Below are 18477 nucleotides of genomic sequence, written 5' to 3' on the forward strand. Positions count from 1 at the left end.
TGAAATATGATTTGGAGTTTTGCTTGAAGAGATTAGACTCAATGAGTATCAGCCAAGACCACAGATCAGATACCTTCACCTAAAACAAAGTATACAGAGGTAACTGCAGTCCTGAGGGACCTAGAGGTCCTTCTAGAGGATTCTAGAAGATCAAATATCCAGTGATAAGTGGAAACAAATTTAAACTCAGTTCTCTGTAACACCGAACCCTATCTTCCTCACAATGAGTTACCTAATACTTGTGTCCAAAGTACCTAGGGAGCAAGCCCAGGCAGTTACTAAAGCCCAGAATTCTCGATGATTCTCTATTAAAGTTACTGATTATAAATTTCAGCTGAGAAAGCCCACATTCAAGTGTCTACTCCTAACTCTAGAAACACCTACACTCGACAACTGATCTGTTCCATCCAATACGTTGAAAGTATACCGACACATGTATTAGGCAAAGAATGCGGTAAGAGGTGTATAGTACTACAAAAATCCACAGATGATCTTTAAAATCATCTCTATGACTTTGGCTCCAAATTTTGTTCTGCTATTAACTAATTATATAGCTCTGAATAAATCTCCAACATACTAGGACTCAGTTACTTAATTTTCAAAGCGAGACTGTAAGACCAAATAACTTTTAGGACACTCTCATTAATATAAATCTATGATAATTTGAAATATAGAAAAAATATGTAATTTGAAAATGAAACGATTGATTTAATTAAATCTATGATGAATGAGTTAAAAGCCAGAAAAATTTGGGTTTTGGCCTGGTATAATTTATTTGCTACTTAGTTAAAAAAAAGTGTCATAGACTACGGTTAAAGAAATTTTGGCATATTAAATAATCATAGTTTGGAGAATTACAGAAACAAATATATCTTGGCATAGATTGTAGCTTGAAAGAAATTAACTAAATGAGATATGATGTAACTTAAGTAGAAAGAATAAAACACATATGAGAAAAAAATTAGATGAATGACAAAGCAAAATTGGAAAGGTAAATAAAGTAGATAAAGACTGCTAAATTCAGTACTGACCTGCTGCAACAATCCTTGCCTGAGCCTGCTGCAGACAATTTGAATAAATCACTGAGTTTTTCCAACTTAACCTCAAAACTCCTTGCAGCAAAGTCTTGCAGAACATTACCAGTAGGTCAGCATTTGCGCATTAAAAATAGACAATTTCTGTCCTTTGTCCAGTGTAATCTTACAGAAAACTCTCAGCGAATTTGTCAAATTGATAAAGGTATTTTTGATGTTCTTTTACCTCCTTCTTTGTGTTCATGTCTCATCATCCATTAATCTTTTCTTTGTCACCCTAGGACATTTCCTATTACAGGACCTATTCAATCTAACTGGGTTTGCTATGCAAAAAATAAATTTTATTCTAAAATTAACTTTCTATTTCCAACATATTTTATCAAGTTCTAATTTGGATTTTTTGTATAACTTAAGTAATGACTTGGAGAAAATGAGACATGTAGTCTATAAGAAGGTCTAAATAAATGTAAGATGTACTATAATACAGCCCTGTTTACTTGCCTTTCATCACAAAACTGTTTTAATGAATTTATGTCAAACAATGACACAATAAAACAAAGACTATTGAAAAGGTTTGAAGAAATATCTGTGGAGAGAATGCATTTCAGCCTCCCTTGAATAATGAGGATAATTGCTTATTCTGCTTGTGTCTAACACCATCCCTATTTATTCTGATTTAAAAACAAATGTGATTTTAAAATTGAAAATGAGTCCCTGATTCTTATCAGTATTGAAATGAGAAGATTTCATAATGGCCTTAGGACTTTTATGCTTCTGTCATGGAGAAGTCACCTTTGGTATTCCTTAAATGTGGATTTTACTTTTTTATAGCTCTTCAGAAAGTATAACTTTTGTCTATTTTTCTCTCTTTCACAAACTCAAGATCACCTTGACAATGATTGCTCCATTTGAACCATTTGAGAAAGAACAGCAGAGCAATTTTACCAATGACTAAACAGTTTCAAATGGGCTGAGATACCGATTCCAGACAGCCAAATGACCATTAAAACAGAGATGGGCTGTTGTGGAATATGAAACTAATTTGAGAAATGTGTATTTTGACATTTTTTATTACACAAGCAGTCATATACACTCTAACGTCTCCTTCTAGATATGGGGAAAAGTTATTCTTGCCATAGAAATGAAAGGACAGTTAAAGAAGGAAGCTCATTTATACAGATTTTCAAGTGACTAAGATAAAAAACAACAATACCAAAATGATATAAGTGAAAGAAATGATAAGCGCATGAGACCACTCAGCATTTGATCCTTGCCCCTCGGATCCTCTCAGAGACACCAGGAGTTGACACACAAAACCAAGTAAACACACAAAGCAGGGCAGAATTAGAGAATGTTTAAAAGCTACACTGTACCTAAAACCCAGTAATAGTATAGTAATATCTTGGTCCCTAAAATTTTATCTTTTGAAAGTATTCTAAATGATTTTGGATAATTTGAACTCATTGTTGCAATAAATAAATGATGTGATTATTTATGTAGATTTTGATCTGCAGCCATTTGGCTGATTATAGTTCCCAAATGTAACTCATAGAAACAAAGTAATACACAAATTCCCATAATTTAAAAAATTAAATATTTAATTAAATTTGCCATAGCACTCTGAAAAGAGACTATATTATTATCACAATATTATAGCTAAATATTTTGTTGCAGGAAGAAGTCAGTCATGTACCTTAACTTATATTTTCTATCATTGATCAAGTCATTATCAGAAAAGGGGGTCTTATGGAGTCTAACAAGCCAATGTTAAATATTGCTTATAAATTCAATCTGCCAAGTGTCAAACATGTTTCTGATTACCTGTCCTTGCACTCTAGGAACACTATAGCTCAGTACAAAAATGGAAAACAAAACACACAAAACCAAACAAATAAAACTAGATGTATTCCCACTCTTGAATTTTTATTAGTTACTTGAGTAAATATTCCACTTTAGTGATATAATTGCAATAGTCTATATATTCTACACATGGATGAGAAAACTCATTTGTAAAGTAAGTTTTATGACATAAAAATAGCTCTTGATCTTATTTATTGGTACTTTCTCCTTTTTACAAAATAAAGTGCAATTTTATCTATAAAGTTCTTGCCAATTATACTACTATGCAGTTTCAAGAATGTCACCTTATTATTTTCTGGTTATCATCCGCAGAGTCTACAATGCCTTTGCCTTAGAGGCTATGCAAATTTTTTGTTAGATATAAACCATCTCATTTCTGATTTTAGGAAGTCAACATAACCCATCTGCTGCTTTCACTTCCCAGCTGTATGCTGCTATGCCAAATTGCTCTGTTGAGCTTTATACTGTCTTTGTAGGCTATCTTTTACCCACCATGCTTACATTTGCCTTGTGTAATTCACCGTAGACACAGGTGCAGATGGTGTGTAAGAAAAGCAATGCATATGGGAACATGTAATGTTAGGCTTGCAAGGCTTTTGACCAACCTTTGAATTATAGTCCTAAAAAGTGAATTAATCTAGTATAAAGGTGGGCACAAGTGCGTCAAAATGGATATTATCTTTAAAGGGATGTCTAACTTTAGATCCAAAATCCCTGTATCCAGGTTTTCTGGAAGAAGTCAGTTCCTTCCATTGCTTCATTTTCAACATTCCCAGATGAAGATCGTGTAACCTTTCACTTCCCAAGGATGCTGCTTTAAAAAAAATAACTAGATAGATTAGATAGAAATATAGGTATGATATTTGTATATTGAGCTATTTTTATTAACAATGTGCTATATAATTATAAAAATAGTCTTCTCAGTGATATTTAGAATACTAAATAGGTTTAGGTTCCAACTATTGACACTTAAAATAAGAATTGAGCAGTCAGGTAAATTCTTATCAACAAGACCGTTACAATGTGCTCTAACTTCTCTGAAATGATCAAAAATCAAAACGTATGTTGGGAAGTTATAACTTCATAATTGCCCATTGAAAAGTTATATCTGGCCACTGTCATTCTGCTGACCTAGATTTTTTATGTAGATGTTATTAAAACTGCTTTGATCACTAAAGTACAATTTGTACACCTTAGCAGTTTTGACTCTTTTTATATGATATTTGAAACTGCTAAGTTGATAATTATTCTTCTTTACATGTTAAAATATTTTTCCATCCTTCTGTCTAAGAAAAACAAGATTAGAGAGACTCGGCGACATACTTTAATGGCGGTATTGAAAAGAGTAATCGTTCAAACTTTTGAGCTCATGCCCATTTTAATATAGTTACTCTCTACAGTGACTTTTGATAATCAAAAATGTGTAATAAATATACCTCAGTACATTTTTATGAATTATCAATATTTGGGTGTTATCAGAACTATAGAACTTAGGCATTTGTGACAGAAATAGGCCCACAATAAAAAAAAAAAAGTGTTCTATTAGAATTGTCAGTATGTTATGATCTGATTGAAATTCTGAATTTGTATTGCAAAACTCTCTTTACTAAGTGCAGCTTTTAATTTTGAACTGACATGATACACTTATCACAATATAGTGTCAGGAGTGATACCATCATATCTGCTTCTTGGTGCCAGAGGCTTTAAGATTTTTAATCTTTTCATTTTTCATCTAAAAATGAGTTTATCTATAAGGATGTCAAACATTTCTTAGAATTTTGACTTGCTTGTCACTTTACAACAACTTTTCCAAATGTGCTAGACACACATTTAAAATAAATTTTAGGGGGAAAGGACAGCTCATACTTGTATAAGTTTAAGAGAGATGAGAAACTGTCCCTTCTCCTTCCTAATCCCCCACCACCCAAATCAAGACACAGTGGAATCACCAAAGGTATGGATTCAATTTTTCTGCCATAATAAAATAATTCCTGAGAGGCTATTCATCTATAAATACACTTTTAGGTCAATTCAGTGAATGATGATGGATACAAACTGATACAGGACAATGAAGGCATGATATTCAAAACTGATTTTTCATTTTACTTAAAAAAACTCACAGTTTTAAAGGTCTATTTTCTTTCAAAGAATTTGGAATGAAGTTATAATTTCAACCAAAAAGTTTTTAAAAAAAATTTGTAGAATATATTTTTAAATTCTGGCATTACCTTAATTAAAGTTGCATAAATATGTACACTTATATCAAAAGATCACTCAAAGTCAAAAAACACAAAATATAACAATTTCTGATTGCTGTGAATACTGGGGGAAATTGTGCCATATTTATTTTTAAAAATGTTTTGAGACAGTATGTATTATGTCAGTCAAGGGAAATATTTTGAGCACAATAATCTTATTGTATAAAACCACAATACATTCCCAGATTTCTCAGCTAATTTCCTTTAGTCTGAATAGTTCTATAATTATTTACTCTATTATCAAATCTACTAAAAATATAATCTGGCTAAGAATTTCTGAGCCAAGAAATACAGATAACCCTTCTTTTATGCCCTTATGTAGTCTAATGTTCTTACTGGATTTGAAGCTAAAAACTGATGTTTTGAACCTGAGGCTATAGATGGTAAAAAAGGGCTGAAATTCTCTAAAAGACATGCAAAAAATTGTGTGAATATATGGGGCTTTTTATTCTATGGTAGGAAAATGTAGATGTATATTGCATACATTTGATAGGTAGGTAATTATTTCCTTAGAGACTTATTGGGAGCCTAATATGAGGGCTATGACTGCCTTCAAGGGGCTCTTGGTTTACTGACACGTAGACTCAAATTTGAGTTGACCTGTAGTATATGGTTAGTCAATGTAAGTGTTGTTTTTTCAACTGACTTCCAATTGCTTACAGAAGAATTTGAAATGCAGTGATCTGCTACATATTGGACCAACATCAGCATTCCATACATTTGAGTAGGTAGTGGGATACGCATACCCCGTGGAGCAAGACGGAACTGAGGTGAAGCAGCCATTCTTTCACTTTCCGGGTAATGAAAGATTATCTGTATACCTGCTTGGATTAGAATGGGGAAATACAGAAAAGACTATCCCTTCTTTATTGCTAGATAAAATTACTGAAAAATCATATGCCTCTTTAGGGTGAGATAATTTCTTAACTGGTGCATTTAAACATTGCTTCTCCACCACTCTCCTCGCTCCAATCTGGAGAGCAATCTTTAAAAAAAAAAAACATCTGCATTGTCTTCAGTCTGTTTAACTATTTGTTAGCTTTGCATTGGCCTCTGTGTCCCTATTTACCCCCTAGTATCTGTGAGGAGTATCCCTTTGCTCTTTGTTTGCCGATGTCAATGCCACGTTCCATTCCCTCGTCATTGCCAGACACCCTCCCGACATGGAGCTTTTTCTTATATGTTTTTTTCCCCACCATGTTCACCTATATAACCCCTACTCATTCTGAAATCTCACCGCAAATGTTCCTTTTAAGGAAAGCACTTGTGGCAATAAATAATTACAATTTTAACTTATTTTATGTGTTGTTTTGATTGATGTCTTACTCAGACGCTAGAATGTAAGCTCCAGAGGGCAGAGTTTTGTCTATTTTTACTCACTCTTATTTGCCCAGCATGTTTCCCCTTGGCTAGCCCTCCATAGCTGATAGAAGTCTGAATAATGTTTGGAGAAGGGCTATATATCAGTTCATATAATCTCAGGGGCACATTGGAGAAATGGACGTTGAAGCAGGCTTGTAGGCTTGTTTTGATCAATTTAATACTTATACATTTCTTAATATTTCCTGTGCTATAGTAACTGACTACTTGAGAAATATATATTTGCTGGTTTACAAAATAATTTTCATATGCATTATTTTATCTGGTCCTCACAATGCTCTAACAAGTAAATAGTTGCTGAATATAAATCTAGATGGGAAGATTCCTAGTCTCCCCTGCCTCGCCTCAACACAGACATTAGGTTATGGTCCATAACCTTTTCAGAAATCTAGAGTAAAAAGAATGCCACCCTCCCCATCTTTTGGAATTCAGATTATATTGTATAGTCCACTGCAGTGTGTGAGTCAGGGCCAGATGGGGTTTTTTTTTTCCCCTTAGTTTTGCACTCTAATTACTTTAACCACAGTATGAAAATATTAGTCAATTAATAAAGTTCTTTTTTCTTTTTGATTTCAGGTTTTTGAAATGGAAATTAAAAGAAAATCTTCTTCCGTTAGTGACTTCACTTGTTTGAAAAAGAAAACCTAAGTAGTTAATGATTTAGCAGAATGGAGAGAGTAAAGACAGTAGAGGAAGTTAAGGCTTACACTTTTAATCCAGTGTTTCCTACACAACAGGAACCTGAAATAGAAGCATCATTGATTCTTCCCCAGTATTAAATTCAAAGTTCTGTTTTCATACAGTTTTACCAAGCCTTTGACAGTCCTAGTTATAATTTAATGTTTACATCTTTTCTCATTTCAGAGGTTCATTATAATGTTCTTTTAATGGAAATTAGAAAAAAATTAACTTTTTTTCACAAATTGGCTGCCAAAAATTTGTTGCTTTGTTAATTTACTTAATGATGTTAGTGTCCAAGTAGATGCAAGACAAGAGAAGTAGCTTACGTCTTTATTTTCTGAAAATATTCTCCATTTCTCAGTTTTAGATTAGCTAAGAACATGTTACCTTAGGTAAGACTTCATGCCTTTCATTTTACCAATCTATAAAATTGATACAAGGTTGTCTATCTTGCTTTAGGATTAAAAAGAGGTTTCAGTAGTAGTTGATACTTCTAGCATAATTTTGAAATCATAGGATAATATTTATATATAGTTAGCCTTTTTATTTTGACCTAATTATTCTGTCTTTCAATGTAGAGCTCTTCACTTATGAACTTTGTTATCAAATTTGCTTTCACTTAATCCCATTTGCTTATGTCCGCCAGTTCTAATACACTGAAACAAAATTGCTCCAGGGAAAAACAGTTTATTATCAAACTTCAACTAGAGCAAAAAAGTAAATTGTGCCTTTATAACATTGGTGAAAATGCCTGGAACAGACGTTATCACCCATAGTTTGGTAAATCTTTGGAAAGCTGAAAAATTAAATCAGTGCATTGTCTTAAACAATGTAGAAGGATTCTAGTCTTTTGGAGCAATAATTAGAACTATTTATTATGCATCGGCTATTTGCTTACAATTCTGCCATCAAAACACCAAAGGGAAGAATATTATACAGAAACACCCAGATAATTGATTTCCTGATTCTATACTGATTGTTACACAAAAACCATAGGATGAGAAACTTGGCAATTATGTTATAAGAACTTCAGTTTAAGATAGCAGGATTACCAAAATGTTAATTTTTCAATTAACTAAAATGAAAAGAATAGAACAAAAAGCACAGAAACTTAATCAAAAAAATGAATTGGATAAGAAAGTACAACAAATGACTTGTCTCAGCAATTTTCAATTTCAAGAAAATGTATGGAAGCTGGAGTACTTATGTTTATCGCAATTTAGCAGTCTGAGTAATGTGAACAAAACTCACAGTATAGAAAAGCAAAAATTCTAGAAAAAATAATATGAAAAATTATTTTCCCACATGTTTCACAGCAAGCAAGAAAGTGAGGGAAATGTGAGCCTAAGATAATGATAAAGCATGAGTTCAAAGAAGAAAGTAAGCTTTGAAGTTGGTAGCTGCCTTAGGGCATTTGATAATCACTAGATGCCATGTCTTGAGTTTTAATTCTCTGTGTATATAGAGGATACCAAACAAACCCTAGAGTTGACACATGGTAAAATGTCATATTATAGGCTCTCAAGTAAAGGCTGAATCTTTGAAAGGGGTTGCCATACATAACAATTGAGTAAATCTAAAAATTCACCACACAGACCCGACTGTACCAACACTCACTTATAGACCTTCATTCTCATTGGAAGGATAGGAAAAGTTTCAGCAAATGCACAAACAGAGGTTGAGATCTGAATTCACTGTATTCTTCTGGCTCAAACAACTACGATTCGAGAAGATGGTTTTAACTGGTTCTGGGTTAGTAATGACCCAAGGCAGATGACAGACTCACAATCCTGAAGGAAAGCATTCTAAACTCAGGTTTCCAAAAATGTGTCTTAGCACAGACAAAGGAACATCAGCTCACAATGAAAAAGGCAATAAGCACATAAAAAACAAACCACTCTGGACAGGAATCAGATGAAACAACAGAAAAGAAAAATATATATCATTCGTTTAAAAAAAAGGATTTGAAATTATAGCAGAGGAACAAGAGATCTTCAAAAATGACCAACTGGATTTGGGAAAAATAGAAATTTTAAGAAGTAAAAATATGATGTTTGAGATTACAAAATCAGTGTATGAGTTAAATAACAGATTCGAAATCTCTGAAGAGGATTAAAAGCTACAAAAATAGATCTGAAAAAAAGAACAGCAATAATAACAACATGCAGCATAAGGAGACAAGGAAATGGAGAACACAAAAGAGATTATAAGAGGTATGAAAGATAAAATGAGACAGTTCAAGAGACGTGAAAGATAAAATAGAGTTCCAGTGTAGTTAACAGAGAAAATGTTGGACAGGCAGAATACAAAGGGATATTGATTGAGAATTTTCCAGAAACATTTACAGTCACAAATATTTGAATGAAGACTAATGGATTCCAGAAAGAAAAATAAAAATAGATTCCTATTTGGTCACTTCATGGTGAAGCAGCAAAGCACCAAAGGCAATGAAAATATGTTAAAAGTAGCCGGGGGAAAAGGGGATGGATTATGTACAAAAGAATGATAATTAGATTGTCAGCTGACTTCTAATAGTAACAATAGAAACCAGAATGAATGCAAAATACAAAACAAAATGAAAACCATTTAAATACAAACTAAAAATGTGAGGTTGTACAATGTACAACTTATCATTAAAGGAGTTTTTTTAAACATATACTTCAGAGAGAAGGAAAATGAACCTAATGAGAAATTCTGAGGAGCAAAGAAAATTGAAAAGAGCATATGATAACTTCAAAACTAGTAGAGAAAAATTAATGGAATTAGAAAACAAAATAAAACCAAAAAGAAGGAGAAACACACGCACACACAGACTTAGGTATATAGAATGAAGTAAATAGAAAGAATAAAATAAATGGTTTAAAAATATAAATGAATCAGAAATCAAATTAGATATCAATGAAACAAACTCTTCATTTAAAAGATAAATATTTTTAAACTGGTTTAAAACACAATTGCAGCTATGTGCTGTTTATAAGATAATGGCTAAAGCATGTAAATAGATATATTGAGAAAAATATATATATATAAAATGAAATCTGATAATAAAAACAAAACATTGATGTGGCTCTATTGAAATTGAAAAGAAAAGATTTTAAGGCAATGTTGAAAGTGTGATAGAAATTTTAATTTCAAACTCACATGCCCCAACATAATGTTCCCAAAGTATAACTAAAATAATTGAGAGAAATAAAAGTAAAAATGTACACCAATAATCAATGTGTTCACTTTTTACGTAATTCACTCAACAATTAATGGAGAACACACCAAAAAAATGATCAAATATTGTAGATTTAAATAAAACATATAAAACATTTTGTTCAGCGGACAAATATATAAAACAGTGCAAATGACTACAAAATACACATTTTCAAGCATACATGGAGATATAAATACCACTACATAGTCTATATATTATTCCATAAAGCAAGTCTTATCAAATTTCAAAATATTATATAACAGGAGTCAGGAATTTTTTTCTGTAAAGCTCCAGAGAGTAAATATTTTCATCTTTGCCTGCCATGTAGTCTCAATTGCAACTACTCAACTCTGCTGCTGGAAAGTTAGCAATAGAAAATATGTAGATGAACGGACATAACTGGGTTCTGATACAACTTTTTTTACCAAACAGGGTTGGGGCTGGATTTGGCCTATGGGACGTTATTTGCCAATCTCGGTTATAAAGTGCATGTTACCAGATGTGTGTATATTTAAGTTCAAAATAAGTATGATACTTAATGAAAAATACTATACAATTGTAACAATTTTAAAGGCCATTTTTAAATATCTCAAGTCAAAGAAGACATCATAACAGGAGTTGGAATATATTTAGACGTAAATAATAATGAAAATAGTACTTTATAAAAATGTAACAAATGCTAACTCAAGAAACATTTATGAACTAAGTTAAAATTCATTAAACGAAAGGCTAAAATTAAAAGACATAAATGAGTATACCTGAAGAGATGAAAACTAATGTATAATCCAAAAAAGGAGGAAAGTAAATAGTTAAAACATGAGAAGAAATTGATTAAAGAGAATATAAAATTAAAATGAGAAGGTCTACAAAAGCATTTATTTTAGTCAAATGTTTAAAGACTAAAATAAAATTTAAAGAAGAATTAAAGAACTTTTGCAATATTTCACTTTCCTTTCAAAGAGGAAAAATATACACGTGTAACAAGATCAGAGAAGATAGCCCTTAAAGTAGTATGTACTTAAAAAAAGTAAGAAAATATTACGATCAACATTTTGTCAGTATATTCAATATATTTAATACTTTAAAGAAAGAAAGCGTGCAAAAATATAACAAAAAAGATACTCATGAATACATGTATAAACTTAATAATAAAATAAATCAATATTGAAAAATTATGCTAACAACAAAATAGAAAATCAAGTTTTACAGATGAATTATATCACATATTCCAAGTAAGATAATTCCAATATTATGCTAATTCTTTCAGAGAATACAAAAAATAGAAATACTTATTATCTAATTGTGAGTCGAGTCTCCTCATATCAAAATAAAACAAAGATGACAATAGAAATACATATTATAATCAAAAATGTATCACAAAATATATGCAAAAATAATAGAAATAAATACAAAAATGTATTTAAAGGATACCATCTACACAGACACACATGCATGCATATGTGATATTTGATTCACCATATTGACATATTAAATGGAAAAAAACTAATTATGTAAAAAGATACAGAAGAAAGCTTTTGATAATGCCCTCCACATGCAACAAAAATAAAAACAAAAAATTTAGCAAAATAGAAATAGAAAGGATAGGACAAGCAAAGTATTGTATGGTGAAAATATAAAAGCTTTTCTTAAAAATAGTAAAAATGCCAAGGCTACCACTAAGTCAATTCATTGTATTAAAACTTTGGCCAGTGAAATACTAGAAGCAAGATACCCCAAACAGGTCTCCATTCTCCATTCTTTCCTCCTACAATCTCTTTTCTACCAACAGTCACAGAGATTCTTCTGTCACTTCTTTGCTGAAACCGATCCAGTTTTTTCCTCATTTTTCTTAGAGTAAGATCCAAAAACCTTACAACGGCCTACAAGTAGTTATATGATCTGACTCTCATTTTCTCTCGGACATCCTTATTCTCTGTTTCAGCTATACTGGCCTTGCAACTTAAGGCACATGCTCACTTGAAGATATTTGCAGTGGCATTTCCTTTGTCTGGACCTGGTTCCTCTGGATAGCCATTGCACCCATCCCAATCTTTGCTGGATTTCAATCTGCAATGACGCCTACTCCAACAGCCCTAGTCCTATGCGACTCCGTCTCCACCATCTCCCATACTCCAATACCTTCCACCCCCTTTACTATTTCTTTTTCTAGAGCACATATCACCTAACATTCTATATAATTGGCCTAGTTATTATTTCTTTTGATAAGATGACCATTTAATGTATTATCTGAATAGAACAATTTGAAGAATGGAAGAGGTTGCTCTTACAGCATGTTATGACAACAGTCATAACTTGGAACTATCACAAACAAAAGGGGCATGTGCTTACTCACCCTATGGCTTATTATCTTTTTTTTAATTTTTATAATTTTATTTATTTATTTTTTCCCCCAAAGCCCCAGTAGATACTTGTATGTCATAGCTGCACATCCTTCTAGTTGCTGTATGTGGGACGCGGCCCCAGCATGGCTGGAGAAGCGGTGGTGCGTAGGTGTGCGCCCAGGAATGAACCCCGGGCCGCCAGTAGCAGAGCGGGCGCACTTAACCGCTAAGCCACAGGGCCAGCCCATTATTATCTTTTCTTAATCCTTTAGTAACGTGAGTTCCGTGAAAGCAAAGATCTTTGCTTTGTTTACTGATGTAATTTAGATGGCTAGAATAATATCTGTCAAAATAAATATTTGTTCAGTGAAGAAATGGCAGACAGGTTTTCCTTACTGTAAAAATAAAATCTTTCCCTCTCAAAATACTCTGTGATCCTAAAAGTAATCAAATATTCTTGGTCAGTTAACTAGACTGCAAATGGAATTCCGAACAATTCATATAACATGATTTCACAGTTTTTCAGTAGGCAGAAATCATTCCTGAGGTGTAGACTTAAGTTATTATGACTTTTTATATAATTCTCTTGAATAAAAAGTTTTGGGTTTTGACAATGCTGGAGGGTTTTTTTTTTCCCCATGTAATATATTTTCTTCAAATATTAAAGTTTGCCTTCCTCTCATTTAAAAATTAGGTGGATTTTTGCAAAATGAAATGGAGAAAGAGGTGTGGACAACCACAACACACACAGGCTGGCAGATGCAAAACAAATAGACCAACAAAAGCATTTGGAGCCTTTACATTCTTGCCAGTCTGATGCCTTCACACAGTCTGCAAAGTGCTGTGAGGACTGTCCTTATGTTTATTCATCGAATAAGAAATATTTGCAAATTTCTCTTTCCCCTTTGGATATAAAGTTCTGTGAAATATGATAAAGTAAAAGGAACATTTGAATGACAGAATCTGCATACATATTTCCACTACAGGCAATAGGAATACTTGTGACTTTCCATCATTCAAGTGCTGTATGAATACATATTTAAAAATCTACTAGTAGATACTCCTTTATATGAGAACAATCAATAGTAATTTTTGGGAAATCAATATTTATTTTTAAAAGTGGTCATTTAAAAAAACTGATATTCAAACAATTTAAATCTAACTCCAGACGCACGATAGGAAAGAAAAAAAAACAAAAAAATATATCTCGTTTACACAGCTAAATTGAGCCTCCATTGGATATTGAAATGTTTAAAAATAATAAACATTGGCTTTTTTTAGTCTTTCATGGAAAAGGCTGTACTGTGAACTTACCTTTTAAGAAACCAAGTGATTAACTTGGGCAATATACATTCCTTACCAGTTGCTTTGCAAATGCAGGCTGTTGAGAGCAAATGAGGTTGTCTCAATACCTGCAGGGTGTACTCATTTGTCTTCTATCTCCCAAACTCTGATTCGGTTTGCATTGCTCAAAACCCACCAGACAAAGACTCTTGCTGCTTGCATTCTAGACTGGACAATGAATACACACACCCGTATATGATATATATTATATATCTCGTATATATACTCAGATATCACATACATATATACATATATACACATCGCACATACGTGAACACATTCTTGATGTATAAATTCAGATTACCAGTACTACATCAGTTGGAAAGTTGGGTTAGAAATTCCTTGAAAAATAAACACTCAAATACAGTGAGTCTTTTTCATCACTGTTACAGTAAGGGTCATGTGATGCTGTCTCTAGATGTGTAGAGGCAGGTAGTACAACCCTAACTCTATTGTTCTTCAGCTCCTAGCATGAGTCAGAGAATCCACCCTCAGGAGGACCTCTCTAAATTAATTTGCTAGCTGACAGCCTGAGCTAAAATAGTTGCTAACCTAGTTACTGGAAAGTAATTGAAGTCACTTAGGAATCACATGTACAAGGAATTGAAGACATTTTCTTTCTCTGTATAGATAACGCAAACATTTCTGGACATGCTATCCTCATATTACCTCAAATGTTAACAAGGATATTGCACAGTTGTCTAGTGCTATCTATATCTCTATCAACTAGAAACTTGCCCTGCACAGATTTATAACCATCACAACTCTGTCCCAAATAATGAAAAAACAGTCCAAACAACAAAAAATTTCTCAGTATACCTGGAATTGTAACAACCACCCCACCAGAGAAGTCAGTCTCATGTAATAGAGAAAGGATTTGTTTTGTTGCCAGGCAGAGGAGATTAAATCTTGATATTGTTTGGTCGACTTATTTATCCTCTCTGAGCCTTGCTTCTGCCACCTTTAAAATTGGAATAAATCATAGTTTACGTGTGTGTGCTGAATGTTAAATGAAACAAAGTGTTTAAAGTTGTTCTCAGATCATTCCATACTCAGTATTCGGCATATGTTTCCATTATTTTCAAAAGGTTAAACATTATGATTTTATCATAAATATTTAAGTGATTTGAATTTTAATTTATTTGAAGTATCCTAGAAGCATTTTACTTTCCTTTAAAATGCTGGAAAATCAAATATGTAAGGCATGGGTCTTTTAAACTTTTCCCCCTTAATGTTATTAATAATAGACAAAAGAAAGAACAGAATAGAACGAGGGTTGGAATATTATTAGTACTTTTAGCACAATTAATACTTTTTTGTACGCTGAATTGACAACCATCTATACAAGCTTTGATATTTTCCTGTTAATTCAGTGTTTTCCCAAGCAGTTACATTTTTTTCTTTTCTTAAAAATCTGTTTTTACCAATCAAGCACTTTGTTATTTATCAACTTTGAGTCACTAATATGAACAAAATAAATAGAAATGGAAAAATAGGCTTAGTGGTTGATATCCATTGTTTTATCTGATTGTAAAGATTAGCTTAATCTTAGTCTTATTTTTTTCAAGCATGTTTTGAGCACTTTTAAATGTACCCATTTGTACATTTGAAAGTAATGTCCTAAGGTGATAGTTTTTGGAGCCTGACTGCCCTCTTTGACACATGACAAATATCTACTTGCAGGGCTTTGCCAAGTTTTCATCTATTTCATAAAATTCACTTATCAAGGCAATTTTCAAACTTTTCTGAAAGGAAGCTCCAAGCAATTAATTAATTTGTTTTTTGATTATATTTTTCATTGCATTGCTCCCGGCCAAGAATTTTCCCTTTTGAGTTGCAAAAACAGTTTGGTCGTATTCATTCATAATTTGCATTATTGGCTTCAAAATATTGCTCTGAGTGATATTTTCATTTAGTTATTGCTCAGGGTTTTTTCTCACAAGAGACAACAAAATGCACGCTCTTTTGAAACTTCAAAGTAATAAAATCCATATTTTAAGTAAGTATCTAAAAACATCCCACTTTTTATTACTTTGGCTAATGAATAAATTGAAGTTATGATAGCCTACTCAGAAGCAGGAGCATACTCTTTCAACTCTTAGTGATTTCCAGTTACTATGAACTTCTCTCAGTATTTTATTGATTACAATATCACACATTAAAAATCCTTTAGTCTCTGTTCCTTATCTCAGTTTTTAGAAATATAATTTTAAAGTATTGCTTTTTAAGTGGAAAAGTATCTGAAAATATAATATACATTAAAATATAAATGTATAATGTATTTGACTCATATGAACTCACTGAAAGACTATTTCAACTGAATATATTTCCTTTACTTGTAATAAGTATGTAGGACAATAATCAACAACCAATGATGAATAGATAGGATTACAAAGTGACCAACTTATTTTTAAAGCCAAATGTGCTAAACTTTGAGAACACACACAACCTCCCCCACCCCACAAAGAGCATATTACTTTTCACTTTCTCTACTTTGAGTGACTAGCATTAGCTATATAGAACAGTGAATTGATCTCATCTTGTTCTAGTTCTGGTATAATGATGTTCTCTTACCAGAGTGCTCAACCTTCTCTGTTCAAAGATAAGGCTTTTTGAAAAGTATTATTCACCAGCCACTTGTTTATTTGGGAATTTACAAAGAAGCTTGAGATGGACTAACATGGAAATCTTAATTGATTTGCTTGTCCTTTTATGTGGCAAAATCTTTATGAAGTAATATATTCAATAAGTTTGAATTTATTTTGTTTAAAGATTTAAGAAATGGCCAGTCACATTCTTGTTTGGTGCAGTATAAGCTGACACTCTGCCACACAGCTCGGTTGTGTTAATGTCTCACCTTGACAACACACTTTGAAAAAAGTAGAACTGGGAATCATTAAAGTACAGTTATCTTCTTTGAAGTCTAATTAGATTAAATAGACTTTTATTATTATAACTAGTAAACTGTAATTTTTCTAGCATATTTAAATGGAATCATTACATTGATCATCACCTATCATCTGTATTTAACTGAAATTGTGAATCAGCTATCATAAAGATATTCCAATATATAAAATCCTCAAATTTGAATTAGTTATGTAAAATACTCAATTCTTAAATATTTCTTGGTTCTATGGGTGTACATTTTATTTCAGGAATTACACTATTACTTTATATTTCAATAACGGATATGACTTCTTTATGACATTCGCTTAATAGCAGAAAGAGTAGTCTATAGGGACTCATTCTCCTTCATTCTCATGTCTATAACAGATGCTTTGTATAGTTCCAAAAGTTAATTTCCCCAATATATACTTGACAAAGTTGAGAATAAAAAGCTAGGGAAAAAAGGAATAAATTTAGGTGCTTTGTCTTACAGAAGCTTATCATAACCTAGTCTAATAAAATAATTAATGATGTAAAGAATGCTATATCAATTTGTAGTCTTCACTCATTTATTACAAAATATTTAGAGGAAACCTACTATGTTACTGACTCTCTCATAAGGATATGAGAAAAAAAATATTTGATAAATTCCTTCTTTCAAGAAGCATACCATATTAATGTTTTAAACTGAAATTGCAAATAGAAACAGCAACTGTGTGTAGATTCTAGATGCTGAGAGTTTTACACATAATCATTGATGCTTTGAACTCAGAATCATCTAATTTACAAGATGGTGAGAATTTTATAGCAGCATTTAATTCCAAGACCTATCCAATTCCAGTATTACTATTATTAGAGGTTGCAGGTTGGCAACTCACATGCTTTATATGGCCCAAATTGAGGTTTCATCTGGCTAAGAAAATATGGGTCCACGAGTGAGTGCTTGTGTTTTAATTAAATTTGTGTTCAAATAGGTAATATCACACAATATTTGAGATGTATACTCTTCTCAAAAAAAAAAAAAAGCCTGACAAGTTTACACGTTTACCCCTTTGCAAGACTCTGACAGAGCTGATTAGTGGTCACCTATTAGCTAGGCCACAGCGCTTGATAGTTTACTACTGTCTGCTCCTCCCCAAGGATTTTTTTGCAGGCCTAGTGTCAGCAACCATTAGTCACTAAGGCTTCCTTTGTGGTTTTCGCATGAAAAGAGAGTCAATGAAGGAAGAAGCACACTTTCTGTATCCGAGACTCAATGAAAACCAGACATTGCCAAATGATCTATCAGCTTCATAATTCTTGAAAAAGTTCATTTACATCTGGTTTGATTCATTCATTTATATCACTATGCTAACCTCTGGATTTGAGTTTTTGGCCTCAGTTCTGAAACATTTCCAAAGGTGATTATATAGAATTTTTTTACTACCTCGTGTGTTGGAAAGCTCACTCAACAGGCAGCCCACGTCACTGAGGGATAGATGCAGCTATGTAGT

Source organism: Ceratotherium simum, chromosome 18 (assembly GCF_057802395.1).
Source record: "Ceratotherium simum simum isolate JZ-2026a chromosome 18, ASM5780239v1, whole genome shotgun sequence".
Lineage (NCBI taxonomy): Eukaryota > Metazoa > Chordata > Mammalia > Perissodactyla > Rhinocerotidae > Ceratotherium > Ceratotherium simum.